Source organism: Oryctolagus cuniculus, chromosome 7 (assembly GCF_964237555.1).
Source record: "Oryctolagus cuniculus chromosome 7, mOryCun1.1, whole genome shotgun sequence".
NCBI classification, from domain to species: domain Eukaryota; kingdom Metazoa; phylum Chordata; class Mammalia; order Lagomorpha; family Leporidae; genus Oryctolagus; species Oryctolagus cuniculus.
The window spans coordinates 17,990,547-18,011,595 of record NC_091438.1 but is presented as its reverse complement, the minus strand read 5'-3'; the positions used below and the strand labels follow the sequence as shown (position 1 = coordinate 18,011,595).

Sequence of the window (21,049 nt, the reverse complement as noted above, 5' to 3'; positions counted from 1 at the left end):
AAAATTATAATTTTAAAAGTCTATTAAAAACAAAAATGTCATGCATTTTATTATCAGCCTCTTCTTGAGGCTTTAAAACTGTTCCAAGACCATATAATATATATATTAGCTTTTATACTGCTAATGCACAACTAACAGCAAACTTGATTAGAATAACAGAAATCTTTCTTAATTACACCTTTATATATCACACTAGAGAGACAAATGCCACAAGATCTGCAGAACCATTCAGTTCTAAGCACTCAAATGGAAGAATAACTTTATGTGTTATAGTCCTTCACATATAGAACAACAAAAGGAAAAAAATTCTGCAGTCTCACGTTACAAAAAAACGTACTGCTGTAAAATGTAAAGAAGGGGTAACAGGATATCTTCTATAACACAAAATAACACACCTAGTGTCAAAAAGCAAACAAAACTTCTAAATAAAAATATCAAAATACACAGAGCAACTGAAGCACAAATCCTGCATTAAATACAGTAAAGATTGAGTAAGACAATGCACTAGTTAATAAAAGACACAAAAATAGGGAGACCTAGGGCAACCAGTAAATAAAACCAAAAAAAAAATGGGAAAACAACCTGAACCACTGTTTACCCTAGTTGGAGTACAATATTTATTGGTGTCTTTCCATTCATATAATACCTAACACTGTACATTAAGTTTTTAATGTCACAGAAAAACTTGGTTCTCCCATGAAATTCTTTAATTTCTTGATGAATTTTTCAAAGTAGACATTATTATGAATGAAAAACAGCCAACAAATTGGCACCTCTATTTAACAATGAAGAATTACAGAAACTTTTTAAAAGTTATCATAATCTTTTTTATCTTTTTCCCCCTCAGCTTCAAATCCATCAACTCCATCACTACCCCTTCTTCGCTTTCTGTTGTTGTGGATGTTAAAACGTTGGCTCATTTCTGGTAATGGATCCATGCCTAACACTTTGTGTATTTGGCGGAATGCAAGGAGTCTCAAAGCAAACTGTGCACTGCATGTAATGTCTTCACGCTGCTGCTCAGTCATTGTTGCCAAGGTGTCAAATGGATCCTTTTCACAAGGATCCAGAAGTCCAGGGCCACCTTTAAGAATAATCCCGGAAGAAATACACTCAAAAACTCTTCTCAGTGCATCTACAGGGCTCTGGGGACTAGAAGCACTACTGATTGCCTTCTCTACTAATAACTCCATAGCCCAGCTTGGAAAATCAGACCAAGTTGGAACTCGTTGACAGAGGTCTCGGAGAATACGTATGATTATCACACAGGACTGCAAACCATTAGCTCTAGTCTGGAACCACTTAGCTTGGCATAGAGCAGCATTTTTGCCTGTCCAAGACGTCCGGTGGGTCTTTCACCATACCCGAGGTTACATCTCCTTCCCTCATGTTCTCTTCTCGAATAATTGGAGATATCAGGGTGATAGTGACTTGCATTTTGGGTTCCACACAGGAATTCAAAATTATTGCCACTTCAGATACAGCCCATTTTATATCGTACTTCTCAGGACTTATAACAGCAAGCTGTTTGGGGAGGTTTTCTGCAATTCAGCTTAATAATGTCTTTGAAGGTTTTTCTGAGCAAAGCAAAGCAAGGTTGACATTTCTATCTCCTCAGAGAAGTAATCCTTTTGCCAATACTCCCACTTGCAAAACTCCTTTCAAAGCTCTGTGTTTCCCTCCCTCTTTCGTATCATCTCCCTCCTTGTTCTTGCACTTTTCATGTTCAGACAAACTGTCTGAAACAAGTTTTAAAGCACGTTCAGTGATAGGAACAATTTTTTGAACTGCCTATGACTCCTCCTCAGTTGGATAAATGGTTGCATGCTTTGTCATCACATAACGCTCATTAGATGAGTCAGGACGATGCAAAGGTACAGGCCCCTGTGGTTGAGGTGGCATGGCTGGTTGCACTCCCAGAGGCCTAAGGGGCCTGGAGGACCATGTGGATAGCCTCCATCAGGCATCCAGTGGTGATCCTCCCAATGACGTTGTTCTTCCTCCATTCTTCTCCAGGGCACGTCCTCTTTATAATGTCTCATTTCCATCCTCCAGTGCTCCTCCTCTTCTTGTCTTCGCCAATACTCCTCCTTCTGCATTTGCTTTCTCATTTTCTCTTCTTGAATCTTTCTTGCTTGAATACTGGACTTCACTTCTACTTGCAAATCTGGATTTACTTTTTTTTTATATTGAAGTCTGTGTCTTCGTCCTTTTAAATGCATCTCCTTAGCATTGGGGTTATTAAAATTGCACTCGCATCATTTACAATGGAACCTAATTACTTTTTTTTTAATTACTTTTCCTTCATCATTTTGTACCTCCTCCACATGATCGTGGCCCACTGGCTGGATGTCACTCTGTAAAGCTGCAAGAGATGCAGGTGTGACCGGCTCTGACACCGTGTCTGACTTTACTTCTGGAATGTGCTCAGAAGAAGTGACAGGAGCATTTTTAACACATTCCGTTCCTTTTAAGTCTTCTGCTTTGTTTCCTGTTCACTGCAGTTTATTACCACCAACAAAGTTTATTTTGGGTGTAGATGTTTTCTTGGCAGCCGTATTTGTAGGCACCGCTGATACTTTAGTGCTGGATGTGCTGTTAAGAGATGTGTTTCCTGTAGTAGTAAGACCTTTCACGGAAGAAGTTGCCATCGATGAAGCATTCACAGTGCAATTGTTTGCTGCAGTACTTGAAGGAGAGGCAGTCGGTTTTGAAGCAGATACAGCTGTTGAAGAAGTAGCTTGGCTAACAGCGTTTGGCTCTGTTGATGGAATTGGTTTACCCAGTTTTGTATGTAATTTAACCACTTTCTGATGCTTAGCACCGCGGATGTGGGCAGCATATGCATCTGCTCCTGTACAGGACACATCACAGAGCTCACAACGCAGCTGGTTGAGTCCCACGAGCAGCGTTGTCACTGCTGCTGGTATTTTGTGAGGCTTTCAATGCGGCTGCTTTTTTTATGTTTCTGTCCTTCTAAATGGTCTTTGTAAGTCTGTGGTCCAGCACAGCTGATCGTACACACATCACAGCAGTGAATCTGGGGTGGTTTCGGGGCTGTTTGGTTTCAGCTGTTTCTTTTGGAATGGTGCTTTTTTAGTAAAGTGGTCCCTGTCCAGGCAGCTGCTGCAGCTTCTGTTGCTGCTGCTGCTGTGGGCAGCAGGAAGATGCAGCTGAGCACACTGCTGCTTCATAACCTGAGTGAGATGTGCAGAGTGAGTAACTGCCCTGCTGCTGTAAGTAGCACTCTGAGTGTAGGGCCGCACCCCGGTAGCTGCAGCTGCTACTGGCTGTACGTGGAGGACACAGGACAAGTGGAGAAAGTAGTGGTAGCTGGACTCGGTGTGGCTGGTTTTATGGCTGTCACTGTCGAGTTTGCTGGGCTTCAGTATACGGAGTTGCGCCTTGGCTATAACCTGCTTTGGGAGCCGTCTGATGGCAGGTTTCAGCAACAGCAGGCTGAGGCCGGGCAGCAGCAGCGAGGGCAGCGGCAGTTGCTGGTGGTTGTTGGTAGTACTGCTGACTGTCGTAAGCTGCAGCAGGAGCTGTGGGTCTTACCTAGGAGTAGGAGTCCTGGGAATTTTGTGTAGTAGCTGGGGGAGGTGGTGCTGGTGCTTCTCGTTGCCTCTGGGTATAACCACAGTCAGTTGCTGTGTGTGCAGCGGGGTAGCCTCCACAGGCGGCAGCTGTTGCTGCAGTGGCCACAGCTACTGGAGCAGGCCTGGCAACTGCAACTGTGCATAGGCAGCAGTAACCGTGTGAGCAGCTGCTGGAGCCTGATGGACAGTGCACCTAGAACTGTAGTTGGATGAGAACAGGCCACACCCGAAGCTGGCTGTTGGCTACACTGGGCCGCCGCCGCCGCCGCCCCGCTGTGGTGAATCCAAAGTAGTTGCCGTCGCCATTTTCGCATCTTCCCCAGCCGGCTGGCACAGAGGAGAAAGCACTACAGGGCGTGTGGGAACCCTGGGCCCGGGCTGCTGCTGCTGCACTCCAAGCTCTCACCCGCGGCCTCCCTCCTGTGAGTAATATGCTTTGTGTAATACCAATATGGTGACGTTACTTTCAGTGTGTACCCTGACTAAAGGGACCGACTGCTATTGGTTTAGCTGGAACTTACCACTGTTCCAGCCTGGTAAACTGTTAAAATTGATCGCCCTAGAAAGTAGATAATTTTACATACATGTAATGTTAGTATTGTAACATTTCCAAAAAAATGTCATATTTTGCCGTGCAGAGTGGTATATAGGTAATGCTATTTAATTTTTGTTTTAATTTGCACTTCATTGTTGACAACTATGACTGATTTTTGTTGAATGTGTGTTAGTCTTTTAGGTTTCTTACTCTATGAATTATTTGTTCCCATTTTTCTGATAGATTATTTATTCTTCCCTGTGATTTCTTAAGATTTTTAGATTCCAACATTAAATAACTGAAATTATTTTATGTTAGTCTATGTCTTGTCTTTTACAGGTATTTTATTTTGCACAATTTAATTTTCACACAAAATATTCAGTTAAAGTCTTATGCCTTTGTCTTTTAGTCATTTGTATATACTAGAGTAACAACATTTGTGCAAATATTTTCCTGTTAATTTGAAGATTTACCTTTGATGTTTCAATATTTGGTATACCTAGAACTGTGTGCAGTTAGTTTTACTTCTTGTCATATAAATGGCAAATTATTCCAACAGTGTGGTGAGGATCTACGTGTCATTGATTTATATAATATTTATGCACCAAATATAGTTTTTATATATTTCTTACTTCAGTTTATGGATTCTGGCTTCTGTTCATGTAGTCTATGTTTGATCTCTATTCTTAACACTCCAATAATTTCTCTTAGTTTTTATGATTTTTAATTAGGAATAATATATGGTAGAATAAGTGATTTCACATTGTTCATTTTTAATACTCTTTTTGGTATTTGAGCAAAACCATATTGACTATATTGGGTTATGTAGAAATAATTTCTATCCTAACAATTCAATGAATTGAGGGTTCACTGTATAAGTGGGTTCATGAAGACAGTGCATTTCACTGTTTTCTCAAGAGGATTATTCATATTTGCAAAATATTCTGTTAAAATACATTTAAAGAAAGACATTCCTCTGGGGATACCGAAAGGACACAGTGGTTTTCTTTGACAGTTTATGAAATGCTCAGAAAAGAAGTTTGGGGAAGCCAAATAATTGAATTTTTTCATTTATATCAAAGAGTTTCTTTTTCAGCAGATATGTAAGAACATGAAATATATTGCCATTTCTCTCTAGATACTTTGGCCATTTCCCAGCATGTACTCCACATAATTTTGTTCATGCGACTCTGGGATAGAAAAAGGCAAATAAGTAAGTACCCAGTATGAATGGACTTGGTAAAGGTTTTATGGTAAAATGCAGTACTGTTCCAACTAATTAAAAAAAAAGAAATAGCCAAAAAAGAAGAAGAAAAAAAGAGAGAAAAAGAAATGAGAGACAGAAAGTGATAAAGAAAAACAATACTTCCCTCCCTCTATTGGCATCTAGAATGTGGTGGCAAATTCAAAAGGAGCAGCACTCCAATTAGAAATAGAGGAGGTCTCCAGGAAACTACTGAGGGACAGAAACGGAAGCTTAAGACAGGGGCGTGTAGTTTCTGTGAGGAAACTGTGTCAGCATCGATTAAGTTAGTTGTTGCTTGTTTTCCAGAAGCAGGGAAGGATGCTTACTAGAACAGAGCAATCGGGGGCCACTTTTCCAGCTTCTCTGCCAGGAAGGCAGCCTTGTCACTGGGCTTAAAGCTGCAGAAATGCTCAGTCCTGATGGCCAGCATGAATTTAAAAAGTTTTTGGATCAAAGTAAATGTATTTTAATACCATTTTCTGTGCACTGTGAAGTGCTCTTTTACACTATTGAATATTAGCAGATGTGTTGTCTCATAATTCTTTTAATATATAAACTTGTGTGTGTTTGGATAGCTGAGTGTAACTTTCTGGTCACATTAGTAGAAAAAAAAATATTTGCTCAAAACCCAGAATAAAATGATCTCTGGATAAATATAAAATAAAGCATAAAGGAAATATTAATTTTTACACTCAACAATTGTATGTTTTATATATTCAAATCTTTGAAACCATGTTAAAGAGCAAGAGACAAATTGTACGAAATATCTGTAACATAAAATAGAGCTAATAGTTTAAAAAACAGATGATAAAGATCACAGAGAAAAATATGAGGCCATATAATAAAAATGGGGATAGTGATTAAGCTGTTGTCATAAAAATGACAACATAAAATGGTTTCAATAAGATAAAAATTTGTTTCGTTTTCATATGGGAACAAAGAGACTGACCAGTGAGCTCTGAGCCCTTGATCACTGAAGCTTCTTCTGTCCATCACTCAGTTTCCTGGGAGCATTGTCCGTAACCACAGGTAAGCCAGGTCGCCACTTCTCCAGGTTCTCAAGTACTGTGGAACCAGAGGACACCCTCACCTTGTATACAAGAGAATATTGAGTACATCTCTTCCACTCTGTTCAATTGTTGAAAATTTGGTCTCATAGCCATAGCAACTGCAAGGGAGAGTAGAGGATGCATTCTATGAATAAGAGGTCAAGTGTCCAGAGGAAAATAGAACTAATGCTCTGCCATAGGTTGGCACAGTACCTGGGGAAAAAATGTTTCACAAAGAAATATGAACATGTACATTTAATAGACTAAATGATATAAAAACAGTAGTGCAATGTACTAAAACAGAAGTACATGCTCTTTTTTTTATCTCACAAGATTTTTCACAAATGTTAATAATAGCTATTGAAAATATAACAAAATGAGCATTTTCAAATATTGTTGGTAAAAAAAAAAAGTATCCATAGGTATTACTTTAATGGAAAGCAATTTGGCCTTAAATAGAGAAGTGCCTGACAGGTCCAAATTGAGAACCATTATGTGCAAATTACTGGCCAACACTCTTCAAAAGTGCTGCTATCATAAAGACCAAGGAAAACTGCATGTTTGCTCCAGGTTAAAGAAGATATGAAAGAAAATATAGTGCATTATATGCTTCCTGAGCTAGGGAAAAAACATTGTTTTACAAAGCATGAATACAGTCTATAGACTAGATAGACATTTTATTATTTTTTCATTTTGATCATTGTACTGTAGTTATATGAGGTATTAAAAATAGGAAATCAGATAATGGGCATTTGAGAACTCTGGTATTATTTTGAACATTTTTGTAATTTTGAAATGACTTCAAAATGAAGTTTCATCATACTTAAAAGTAGACCCTACTTCTGAGCCCTTCTCCTTGTTTATCCTGTGCATTAAACTATCAGAAAGCTAGTTAGACTTTAACCCTTTCAAAGCTACAAGCTGCAAATGCCTCCTTGGGGAATAGTGTATGCATATGATACACCAGAATGCTTGCAACAAACTACATACTAACTAAATGTCAAATTTCATACATGTTCAGCCTCAAAGAAACACTAGTGTTCATGTTACGTGCAATTGGAATGATTTCTGAAACATAATGTACATTGAAGCTTTTTGCCATTTTTTCTGTCTTCTCATTTTTCTCTAATTCCTTGCTACTATTGCATTTTCAATTGCTTCTGTTCCACTTATTTTATTTAAGTGAGGATGTATTTTTCAACACATTTTTTAGAATTCTTTTTTTTTTTAACTTTTATTTAATGAATATACGTTTCCAAAGTACGAATAATGGATTACTATGGCTTCCCCCCCATACCGTCCCTCCCACCCACAACCCTCCCCTTTCCCACTCCCTCTCCCCTTCCATTCACATCAAGATTCATTTTCAATTATCTTAATATACAGAAGATCAGCTTAGTATACATTAAGTAAGGATTTCAACAGTTTGCTCCCACACAGAAACATAAAGTGAAAAATAATAGATGAATTTTTTTTAATGATGATGAAATCAGATCAGACCTATTGTCATGTTTAATCCCAGTGAGAGTCAAGTTGGGAGTTGATAGTTTCTTTTCTTTTCTTTTCTTTTCTTTTTTTTTTTTTTTTTTTTTTACAGAGGATCAGTTTAGTATGCATTAAGTAAAGATTTCAACAGTTTGCACCCCCATAGAAACACAAAGTGAAATATATTATTTGAGTACTCGTTATAGCATTAAATCTCAATGCACAGCACATTAAGGACAGAGATCCTACATGAGGAGTAAGTGCACAGTGACTCCTGTTGTTGACTTTACCAATTGACACTCCTGTCTATGGCATCAGTAATCTCCCTATGCTCCAGTCATGAGTTTCCAAGGCTATGGAAGCCCCTTGAGTTCTCTGACTCTTATCTTGTTTAGACAAGGTCATAGTCAAAGTGGAGGTTCTCTCCTCCCTTCAGAGAAAGGTACCTCCTTCTTTGAAGACCTGTTCTTTCCACTGAGATCTCACTCACAGAGATCTTTTGCCAGAGTGTCTTGGCTTTCCATGCCTGAAATACTCTCATGGGCTTTTCAGCCAGATCTGAATGCCTTTAGGGCTGATTCTGAGGCCAGAGTGCTATTTAGGGCATCTGCCATTCTATGAGTCTGCTGAGTATCTCACTTCCCATGTTGGATCACTCTCCCCTTTATTTATTCTATCGGTTAGTGTTAGCAGGTACTAGACTTGCTTATGTGCTCCCTTTGACTCTTAGTCCTTTCATTATGATCAATTGCGAACTGAAATTGATCACTTGGACTAGTGAGATGGCATTGGTACATGCCACCTTGATGGGATTAAATTGGAGTCCCCTGGTATGTTTCTAACTCTACTATTTGGGGCAAGTCAGCTTGAGCATGTCCCAAATTATATATCTCTTCCCTCTCTTATTCCTACTCTTATGTTTAACAGGGATCACATTTCAGTTAAATTTCAACACTTAAGAATAACTGTGTATTAATTACAGAATTAAATCAGTCATATTAAGTAGAACAGACAAAAAAACTACTAAGAGGGATAATGTATTAAGTTGTTCATTAACAGTCAGGGCTATGCTGATCAAGTCACCGTTTCCCATAGTGTCCCTTTCACTTCAACAAGTTTCCTTTTTGGTGTTCAGTCAGTTGTCACCGATCAGGGAGAACATATGGTATTTGTCCCTTTGGGACTGGCTTATTTCACTCAGCATGATGTGTTCCAGATTCCTCCATTTTGTTGCAAATGACTGGATTTCGTTGTTTCTTACTGCAGTATAGTATTCTAAGGAGTACATATCCCATAATTTCTTTATCCAGTCTACCGTTGATGGGCATTTAGGTTGGTTCCAGGTCTTAGCTATTGTGAATTGTGCTGCAATAAACATTAGGCTGCAGACCGCTTTTTTGTTTGCCAATTTAAATTCCTTTGGGTAAATTCCAAGGAGTGGGATGGCTGGGTCGAACGGTAGGGTTATCTTCAGGTTTCTGAGGAATCTCCAGACTGACTTCCATAGTGGCTTGACCAGTTTGCATTCCCACCAACAGTGGGTTAGTGTCCCTTTTTCCCCACATCCTCGCCAGCATCTGTTGTTGGTAGATTTCTGAATGTGAGCCATTCTAACCGGGGTGAGGTGGAACCTCATTGTGGTTTTGATTTGCATTTCTCTGATTGCTAATGACCTTGAACATTTTTTCATGTGCCTGTTGGCCATTTGGATTTCCTCTTTTGAAAAATGTCTATTGAGGTCCTTGGCCCATCTCTTAATTGGGTTGTTGGTTTTGTTTTTGTGGAGTTTCTTGATCTCTTTGTAGATTCTGGTTATCAACCCTTTATCTGTTGCATAGTTTGCAAATATTTTTTCCCATTCTGACGGTTGTCTCTTCACTCTCCTGACTGTCTCTTTTGCAGTACAGAAACTTCTCAATTTGATGCAATCCCAATAGTTAATTTTGGCTTTGACTGCCTGTGCCTCCCGGGTCTTTTCCAGAAACTCTTTGCCTGTGCCAATATCTTGAAGGGTTTCTCCAATGTTCTCTAGTAACTTGATGGTGTCAGGTCGTAGATTTAGGTCTTTAATCCATGTTGAGTGGATTTTTGTGTAAGGTGTAAGGTAGGGGTCTTGCTTCATGATTCTGCACGTGGAAATCCAATTTTCCCAGCACCATTTATTGAATAGACTGTCCTTGCTCCAGGAATTAGTTTTAGATCCTTGATCAAATATAAGTTGGCTGTAGATGTTTGGGTTGATTTCTGGTATTTCAATTCTGTTCCATTGGTCTATCCTTCTGTTTCTGTACCAGTACCATGCTGTTTTGATTACAACTGCCCTGTAGTATGTCCTGAAATCTGGTATTGTGATGCCTCCGGCTTTGTTTTTGTTGTACAAGATTGCTTTAGCTATTCGAGGTCTCTTGTGTCTCCATATAAATTTCAGCACCAATTTTTCCAGATCTGAGAAGAAGGTCTTCGGTATCTTGATTGGTATTGCATTGAATCTATACATTGCTTTTGGGAGAATGGACATTTTGATGATATTGATTCTTCCAATCCATGAGCATGGAAGATTTTTCCATTTCTTGGTATCCTCTTCTATTTCTTTCTTTAAGGTTTTGTAATTTTCATCGTAGAGATCTTTAACGTCCTTGGTTAAATTTATTCCAAGGTATTTGATTGTTTTTGTAGCTATTGTGAATGGGATTGATCTTAGAAGTTCTTCCTCAGCCATGGCATTGTCTGTGTATACAAAGGCTGTTGATTTTTGTGCATTGATTTTATACCCTGCTACTTTGCCAAAATCTTCTATGAGTTCCAATAGTCTCTTGGTAGAGTTCTTTGGGTCCCCTAAATAAAGAATCATGTCGTCTGCAAAGAGGGATAGTTTGAGTTCTTCCTTCCCAATTTGTATCCCTTTAATTTCTTTTTCTTGCCTAATAGCTCTGGCTAGAACCTCCAGAACTATATTGAATAGCAGTGGTGAGAGTGGACATCCCTGTCTGGTCCCAGATCTCAGTGGAAATGCTTCCAACTTTTCCCCATTCAATAGGATGTTGGCTGTGGGTTTTTCATAGATTGCTTTGATTGTATTGAGGAATGTTCCTTCCAAACCCAGTTTGCTTAGAGTTTTCATCATGAACGGGTGTTGTATTTTATCAAATGCTTTCTCGGCATCTATTGAGAGAATCATATGGTTTTTCTTCTGCAGTCTGTTAATGTGGTGTATCACATTGATTGTCTTGCGCACATTAAACCATCCCTGCATACCAGGGATAAATCCCACTTGGTCTGGGTGGATGATCTTTCTGATGTGTTGTTGCATTCTATTGGCGAGAATTTTATTGAGGATTTTTGCATCTATGTTCATCAGGGATATTGGTCTGTAATTCTCTTTCAGTGCTGCATCTTTTCCCGGCTTAGGAATTAAGGTGATGCTGGCTTCATAGAAAGAATTTGGGAGGATTCCCTCTTCTTCAATTGTTCTGAATAGTTTGAGAAGAATTGGAGTTAGTTCTTCTTTAAATGTCTGGTAGAATTCAGCAGTGAATCCATCTGGTCCTGGGCTTTTCTTTGTTGGGAGGGCCTTTATTACTGTTTCAATTTCTGTCTCAGTTATGGGTCTGTTTAGGTTTTCAATGTCTTCCTGGTTCAATTTAGGTAGGTTGCATGTGTCCAGGAATCTATCCATTTCTGATAGGTTTCCCTGTTTGCTGGCATACAAGTCCTTGTAGTAATTTCTGATGATTCTTTTTATTTCTGTGGTGTCTGTTGTTACATTTCCTTTTTCATCTCTGATTTTATTGATTTGGGTCTTTTCTCTTCTTTTTTTAGTTAGTTGGGCCAATGGGGTGTCAATTTTGTTTATTTTTTTCAAAAAACCAGCTCCTCATTTGGCTGATTTTTTGTAATGTTTTTTTTGGATTCAATCCTGTTGATTTCTTCTCTGATTTTAATTATTTGTCTTCTCCTACTAGATTTGGGTCTGGTTTGCTGTAGGTTTTCTAGATCCTTGAGGTGAATAGAAAGCTCATCTATTTGGTGCCTTTCCAATTTCTTGATGTAGGCACCTATTGATATAAACTTTCCTCTTAACACTGCTTTTGCTGCGTCCCATAAGTTTTGGTATGTTGTGCTGTTATCTTCATTTACTTCCAGAAAGTTTTTGATTTCTCTTTTGATTTCTTCTATGACCCATTGTTCATTCAGGAGCATGTTGTTCAATCTCCATGTGTTTGCGTATGCTCTAGGGATTCCTGAGTTGTTCATTTCCAACTTCATTCCTTTATGGTCTGAGAAGCTGCATGGTATGATTCTAATTCTTTTGAATTTGCTGAGACTTGCTTTATGGCCTAGTATGTGGTCAATCCTAGAGAAGGTTCCATGTACTGCTGAGAAGAATGTATAATCTTTAGCTGTAGGATTGAAAGTTCTGTATATATCTGTTAGATCCATTTGAGCTATAGTGTCATTTAAATCTACTGTATCCTTGTTGATCTTCTGTCCGGATGATCTGTCTATTTCTGAGAGTGGAGTATTGAAGGCCCCCAGTACTATTGTGTTGGGGTCTAAGTCTCCCTTTAAGTCCGTTAACAAATCTTTTAGATAAACCGGCGCCCTGTAGTTAGGTGCATATACATTGATAATTGTTATATCTTCCTGTTGAATTGATCCCTTAATCATTATGTAGTGTCCCTCTTTGTCTCTCTTAACGGTTTTTGTGGTAAAGTTTATGGTGTCTGATATTAAGATGGCTACGCCTGCTCTTTTTTCATTTCTGTTGGCATGGTATATCTTTTTCCAGCCTTTCACTTTCAGTCTGTATGGATCTTTGTTGGAAAGATGTGTTTCTTGTAAGCAGCAAATAGATGGGTTTTGTTTTTTAACCCAATCAGCCAAACGGTGTCTTTTAACTGGACAGTTCAGGCCATTCACGTTCAATGTGACTAATGATAAGTGGTAACTTTACCCTGCCATTTGCCAAAGATAAGTTCTAATATATGCTTTGAATTCCCTGTGATCTTTTGCTGTGAGCTTTCCTTCCTTGGTTTCCTTCCTTTACCTTCTTTCATATTGATGACCGTGTTTCTGTGTTTCTGTGTGTAACACATCTTTAAGCATCTTTTGCAGGGCTGGACGAGTGGCAACAAATTCTTTCAATTTCTGTTTGCTATGAAAAGTCTTTATTTCACCTTCATTCACAAATGATAGCTTTGCAGGATATAATATTCTGGGCTGGCAGTTGTTCTCTCTTAGTACCTGGGCTATATCTCGCCATTCCCTCCGAGCTTGTAGAGTTTCTGATGAGAAGTCAGCTGTGAGTCTGATTGGAGATCCTCTGAGAGTAATCTGACGTTTCTCTCTTGCACATTTTAGGATCTTTTCTTTATGTTTCACTGTGGAGAGTTTAATTACAACGTGTCGTGGTGAGGATCTCTTTTGGTCATGTTTATTAGGGGTTCTGTGAGCTTCCTGTATTAGGAAGTCTCTGTCCTTCTCCAAACCTGGGAAATTTTCTGCTAATATCTCACTAAAAAGGCCTTCTAATCCTTTCTCCCTCTCCATGCCTTCAGGAACTCCTAGAACCCGAATGTTGGGTTTTTTAATAGTATCCTGAAGATTCCCGACAATATGTTTTAGATTCCTAATTTCCTCGTCTTTTCTTTGGTCTGACTGTATCCTTTCCTGTTCTCTGTCTTCTAAGTCCGATATTCTCTCTTCTGCTTCTCCCATTCTGTTTGTAAGGCTCTCTATTGTGTTTTTCATTTGATCTATTGAATTCTTCACTTCAGTCACTATCCCAGTTTCCTGTTGTACTAGTTGTTTCGTTTCATTTTGATTCCTCCTTAATATTTCATTTTCACGAGATAGATTTTCTATCTTGTCCATTAAGGATTTCTGTAGTTCAAGAATTTGTTTTTGAGAACTTCTTAATGTTCTTATCAATTTTTTGAGATCTGCTTCTTGCATTTCTTCTATGTCATCATCCTCATAATCTTGAATTGGGGTGTCTTTTTCATTTGAGGGCTTCATGGTGACTTCCTTGTTTTTATTACCTTGGTTTTTGCGTTTGTTATTTGTCATATTGGAGATATTTGGTTTCTTCACTGTGGTGCTTTTTCTTGTTATACTATGACTCTAGATTAAGTGGACTATCTGTTTTTGATGGAGCCTTAGGGCTTGAGATGGGTGTGGCCTGAGAGCTCTGTTTGGTGTGCCAAAGGTGACACTCCCAGGTTAGGTGTGGTAAACCTCTCTCTCTCTCTCTCTCTTTTTTTTTTTTTGATTCAAAAGGGAAGTTATTCTGCACAGCTGAACAAAGTTGGAGGTAGTTAGCAGGCAAATGATATACCCACAGGAGCCAGAGATCAGAAGCTCTTTCCCAAGGACCACACAGGGAATCTGTTCGGCCCTTAGAGTGGGCTCAAATTCTCCTTCAGTCTCCCACTGGGTTGCCAAAGTTACGGAATTGTAGCGTCTCTGGAGAGTGCTCACGTGAATTCCGTGAGTTCTCTCCCCCACCGTCTCTTTTTTCAGAGTCTCAGTTCAGTAGCACCATAAATTTACTAAGTCCTAATCTCCTGTTAATTCGCCCCACCCAGAGTCAGGTTTTACTGCTAGGCTCAGGGCCGGTGCAGACCTGAGGTTGCTCTGCATATGACGTATGTCCAAGATGGCGCCTGCTCTTTGTCTTGCTCGCCCTTGAGAGGTGAGCGGAGAGAGAGAAACCCGTGTCCGTACCAGTCACCTTTTTTTTTTCCCTCTCTCTCTCTTCCAGTTAGCTTGGTGAAGTCCCCCCCGCCCCGGGGGTCGTTCCCTCTAGTCTCCTCTCTCCGCTTGCCTGCCGGTGTCTCGGGTTATTGAGGTTCGGCTCACCTCGCGTTCCAGCGCTGGTGTGTTGAGTCTGCCGCTGATGTCCCGAACTGTGGGCTCCCACGCTCTCCACGCAGGTCTGCTCCCCTTCCAGCGCCGATGTGTGGACTCGGAGCCCTGGACGTCCCAAGTCTCCCCGCTGTTGCACTCCCCTTCGAGCACTTGCGCGCAGACCCTGCAGCTTGCGCAGCTCAGTCCCGCGGCTCGGCTTCCGCGGCTCAGTCCCGCGGCTAGGTCCTGCGGCTCGGCTTTCGCGCGCGGTGGGCGACCTTGTTCTCCCAGTAGGTCCTCCGATTCACGCCCACTGGATCCAGAAGAGTTTTGTCTGCAATATTTTCCTGGTTCTTTTTTCTGAGGCTACCGTAACTCCCCTTTTATTAAACTAAATTTTCCCGGACTATCGGTGCGCGCCCTCACTATTCCGCCATCTTCTAGAATTCTTAACTAAATAAATTAAATACACAAATCACCTATAATTCCATCTCACTATTATGTTATAATTTTATTTAAGTATATAAAAGCAAATCATATGCATTCTAAACTTTGTTAATGTTACAAAGTACAAATATGATTATATTTGTCATTATTTTATATTGGTCATGCCTATGGTTGTATCTACCAAAGCCACAGAGAAATGTAATCAGCCAGCTGTTTGAGTCTAAAAACAAAGGCAAATATACAGCTATTAGAAACATCTGGAGTTTGCAAAGATTATTTCGAGTTACTCAGTGTTTATCTTTATCCAAATACCTCCAGTGGGTCTCATCTCTCCAGGCTGGTGAACACAGACACACTGAACTATCTCCAAGGTCCATATGTAATGCTGTAGGCAGTTGACACCTCAAGATGAAAGCATAGCTCACATTAGTGTTGATTAACATCAGTATATTTTGAAATATTCTTGATTGTCCTGACAAATTCTAGGAATACTGGTCAAAAACGAGTCGAACAGAGATTCTGTGTTCATGATAGAAAGTAACCCTGATAGACTGAAATGACGGTGAGTTGATAGAAAGAATACCTTCTCTGCCACATGGGAAGCAGAGATCACAGTTATACCAAATACCTGTCCCCAAGACCTCAGTGACAATTTGGGTCTTTATTTAATAGGCTTGGGCACTGTTTTCTCCCTGGGAAGTTTCCCTTAACAGAACATGTCCCAGCCTGATATGTGAAGTAATAAGTTAAGTTCTGAATGACCTTGACTAACACAGGGAAATTATCCTAAGTTTTCATTGTAAAAATTGCAACATTGAATAGCAGTGCAGGACTTATGCAGTTATCATTTGTTTAGCTCTTGGTTAGATCTAAGGTGCCTCCAGAAACCTCTGTCTTAGCACCACAACCCCATTGCATAAGCAGCTACTGCCAGATACCACTTAGTGAATCTGTTTTTAGAAATTACAAAGGAATGAGGATGAAGGAGTGAAGATTGTGAGATTGTGTGTGTTTGTGTGTGTGTGTTAGTATGTGTGTGTGTGTGTGTTAACATGCTATCAGATCTCCTATAACTGAACCCATTCACCGTATTCTGATTTTATTTAGAAAATATACTTTTGCTAAAACTGCAAAAATTTGTAGAATTTAATAGGCACATTATAGATATATTCAATTCCATGTTAGAAATACGAACAACCTGAAATGCTAAGAACTCTTTAAAATGACCAAAAACATAAATCAAGTAGTTCTATGGGAAATAGCAGATCAAACCTGAACAAAAATGAGGGTATACTGTTTATTTTTATTTTGTTACAGCTTATTTTTAAATACCTTTAGTTAGACACAAATAAATACACATATTTAAAAAACATAGGATTTGATATATGATGACATGTACGAATAAAATCATGCACATAACCCTAAAATTTTCCTTGTGTCCCTTTTTTTTTCTATTGTGGTAAAAGACATGATATAAAACTTACCAAATTAATGATTTAAATGTGTAATACAGAAGCAGCTACATGCACCTTGTGCAATAGGTCTCTAGGACTTTCTCATCTTGCACAATTACAATTCTATACCTGTTTGACAACAGTTCTGCTGTCTAACTGAAGCTTTGTAACCCCTGACCATCATCTTCCTATTCCCCTAATCCCTACCCAGAATCCCGTAATTCTCTACTATTCTGCTCTTCGCTTGTATGAGTTTGATTTTTTAGATTCTGCATGTTTCTAAGACATGCAGTATTTGTCTCGCTGTGCCTGGCATACTTCACTTAATATTATAATCTCCAATTTCAGTCATTTTCTGCAAAGGATGGCATTTTGTCATGTCTGTGTGTGTGTGTGTGTGTGTGTGAGAGAGAGAGAGAGAGAGAGAGAGAGAGAGAGAGACACAGAGAGGGAGAGATTGGATAGTATTCTATTATTTTTAGAAGCCACATTTTCTTTAGCCACTCATATGTTACACAACCACTTAAGTTGATTCCATAACTTGGCTGTAGCAAATAATACTGTGATGAGCATGGGAACACAGATATTTTTTGACATAATGGTTTCGTATCTTTTGGGTTAATATCTGGAAGTTAGATTGTGGATCACAGTGTAACTCTAATTTTAGTATTTTGAGAAAGCTTCATCCAGTTTTCCATAATAGCTGTGCTAATTTACATTTTCACCACAGTCTACAAGGACTTTTGTCTCAATCCTCATCAATACTTGATATCTTTCATTCTATTTTTTATTGACCTTCTCTCCAGTTGATCTATTCATTTTTGAAAATAAAGGACTAAACTATACTGTTACTTCATTACTTTATTTCTCCCTTCAGTTCTGCAAATGTTTTCCTTTTATTTCTTTTATTTCTGTCCTTTGCTCTTCTCTCTGAATATGTATTTATAATCCCTAATGAAATGGCCCTTTTCTGCTTACATTGTTTATTTCTTTGTCTCTTGTGACCATTTTTTAAAAAATTGTATTTTTGAGCCGGTGCCGCGGCTCACTAGGCTAATCCTCCGCCTAGCGGCGCCGGCACACCGGGTTCTAGTCCCGGTCGGGGCGCCGGATTCTGTCCCGGTTGCCCCTCTCCCAGGCCAGCCTCTGCTGTGGCCAGGGAGTGCAGTGGAGGATGGCCCAAGTGCTTGGGCCCTGCACCCCATGGGAGACCAGGAAAAAGCACCTGGCTCCTGGCTCCTGCCATCGGATCAGCGCGGTGCGCCGGCCGCAGCGCGCCAGCCGCAGCGCGCCGGCCGCGGCGGCCATTGGAGGGTGAACCATCGGCAAAAGGAAGACCTTTCTCTCTGTCTCTCTCTCTCACTGTCCACTCTGCCTGTCAAAAAAAAAAAATTGTATTTTTTTCAGATATAAATATGGTCACCTCTTTTGGTTCCCTTTTGGTTCCCATTTGCATGAGATATCTTTTTTCTAATCCTTTCACTTTCAGCCTGTGTATGTCCTTATATAAATTGAATCTCTGTAGCCAGCAGTCTCATATTCATTTTTAATCCTTACTTCCCAATGCCTCCTGCTTCTGCCATCCCTTATTCCTTATTCTCCAGAAAATGACTGATTTGTGTTCTTTTACTTTGGATGCATTTGCACTTTCTAGTATTTTATAAAAAATAAAGTCTACAGTATATGGCTATATTTGTCTAGTAAAATTAGCATAATTATTTTGAATATCAGGCAGAAAAAAGTAATAAAACCATCCAGATTACAAGTGCAGAATTAAAACTCTCCTTACTTTCAGGCTCCATAACTGTGAGAAAATCGGATGCAGTTTAGAAAAACTACCAGAACTACTAAGCAAACTTAGCCAGGTCACAGAACAATATATTCAATGCCACTTAATTTCCAAGTAGTATCCACTGCATGAATATGATAATTTGCTTATCCATTCTTCTTTTGATGGATACTTTGGGTTTTGCTTCCAGCTTTGTACATGATATAATCGTTATAGTAATGCATGTAAAATTTTTGTATGGACATCTTTTCATTTCTCGAGTTCTAGGAAGTCTTAGCTGGATTATATAATAGGTAAATATTTAACTTTTATGAAGCTGCCAAGCAGGTTTCTGTAGTAGTTTTACCATTTTATTTTCCCACTAACTATGTATGAGAATGTTAGTTGAGTTGCTGCACATACTCACTGTTACTGGAGTGGCCACACTTTTAATTTTAGATGAATAATAGTGTCTTTTTTTTTTTCTTTTTAAGATTTATTTTTTTAACTTTTATTTAATGAATGTAAATTTCCAAAGTACAGAATATTGATTACAATGGCTTCCCCCCCATAAAGTCCCTCCAACCCGCAACCCTCCCCTTATCCACTCCCTCTCCCCTTCCATTCATATCAAGATTCATTTTCGATTCTCTTTATATACAGAAGATCAGTTTAGCATACATTAAGTAAAGATTTCAACAGTTTGCTCCCACACAGAAACATAAAGTGAAAAATACTGTTTGAGTACTAGTTATAGCATTAAATATCAATGTACAGCACACTAAGGACAAAGATCCTACATGAGGAGTAAGTGCACAGTGACTCCTGTTGTTGACTTAACAAATTGACACTCTTGTTTATGGCATCAGTAATCACCCTAGGCTCTTGTCATGAGCTGCCAAGGCTATGGAAGCCCCCTGAGTTCACTGACTCTGATCATTTTTAGACAAGGCCATGGTCAAAGTAGAAGTTCTCTCCTCCCTTCAGAGAAAGGTACCTCCTTCTTTGATGACCCATTCTTTCCACTGGAATCTCACTCGTGGAGATCTTTCATTTAGGTTTTCTTTTTTTCCCCCAGAGTGTCTTGGCTTTCCATGCCTGAAATACTCTCATGGGCATTTCAGCTGGATCCGCATGCCTTAAGGGCTGATTATGAGGCCAGAGTGCTGTTAGGACATTTGCCATTCTATGGCTCTGCTGTGTATCTCACTTCCCATGTTGGGTCATTCTCTCCCTTTTTTATTCTATCAGCTAGTATTTGCAGACACTAGTCTGGTTTATGTGATCCCTTTGGTTCTTAGTCCTGTCATTATGATCAATTGTGAACAGAAATTGATCACTGGGACTAGTGAGATGGCATTGGTACACGCCACCTCGATGGGATTGAATTCGAATCCCCTGGTATATTTCTAACTCTACTGTTTGAGGTAAGTCAGCTTGAGCATGTCCCGAATTGCACATCTCTTCCCTCTCTTATTCCCACTCTTATATTTAACAGTGATCACTTTTCAGTTAAGTTTCAGCACTTAAGAAGAATTGTGTGTTGATTACAGTATTCAACCAAAAGTATTAAGTAGAACAAACAAAAAATACTAAGAGGGATAACATATTAAGCTGCTCATCAACAGTCAGGGTGAGGGCTGATCAAGTCACCATTTCTCATAGTGTTCATTTCACTTTAACAGGTTTCCTTTTTGGTGCTCAGTTAGTTGTCACCTATCAAGGAGAACAAGTGGTATTTGTCCCTTTGGGATTGGCTTATTTCACTCAACATAATGTTTTCCAAATTCCTAACAGGGATCACTTTTCAGTTAAAATTTAAACACCTAAGAATAATTGTGTGTTAATTACAGAGTTCAACAAATGGTACTAGAACAAAAAAATTACTAAAATGGATAAAGTATTACATTGTACATCAACAGTCAGGACAAGAGCTGATCAAGTCACTGTTTCTCACAGTGTCCATTTCACTTCAACAAGTTTCCCCATTGGTGCTCAGTTAGTTGTTGCCAATCAGGGAGAACATATGATATTTGTCCCTTTGGGACTGGCTTAATTCACTCAGCATGATGTTTTCCAAATTCCTCCATCTTGTTGCAAATGACTGGGTTTCGCTGTTTTTGACTGCTGTATAGTATTCTATAGAGTACATGCCCCATAATTTCTTTATCCAGTCTACTGTTGATGGGCATTTGGGTTGGTTCCAGGTCTTAGCTATTGTGAATTGAGCTGCAATAAACATTAATGTGCAGACTGCTTGTTTGTTTGCCAATTTAATTTCCTTTGGGTAAATTCCAAGGAGTGGGATGGCTGGGTGTAATGGTAGGGTTATATTCAGGTTTCTGAGGAATCTCCAGACTGACTTCCATAGTGGATTGACCAGTTTGCATTCCCACCAACAGTGGGTTAGTGTCCCTTTTTCCCCACATCCTCTCCAGCATCTATTGTTGGTAGATTTCTGAATGTGAGCCATTGTAACTGGGATGAGGTGGAACCTCATTGTGGTTTTGATTTGCATTTCCCTGAGTGCTAGTGATCTTGAGCATTTTTTCATGTGTCTGTTGGCCATTTGGATTTCCTCTTTTGAAAAATGCCTATTGAGGTCCTTGGCCCATCT

The 21,049-nt window shown here is 39.4% G+C and overlaps 1 long non-coding RNA gene and 1 pseudogene across 1 annotated transcript in view; both read right to left on the bottom strand.

Annotated features, from left to right (window-relative positions):
* LOC138850488 (uncharacterized) overlaps positions 1–21,049 on the bottom strand; it is a 456,990-nt gene that overhangs the window by 323,106 nt on the left and 112,835 nt on the right. The window lies entirely within an intron of this gene.
* Positions 766–6,543, bottom strand: LOC138850277 (zinc finger RNA-binding protein pseudogene; annotated as a pseudogene).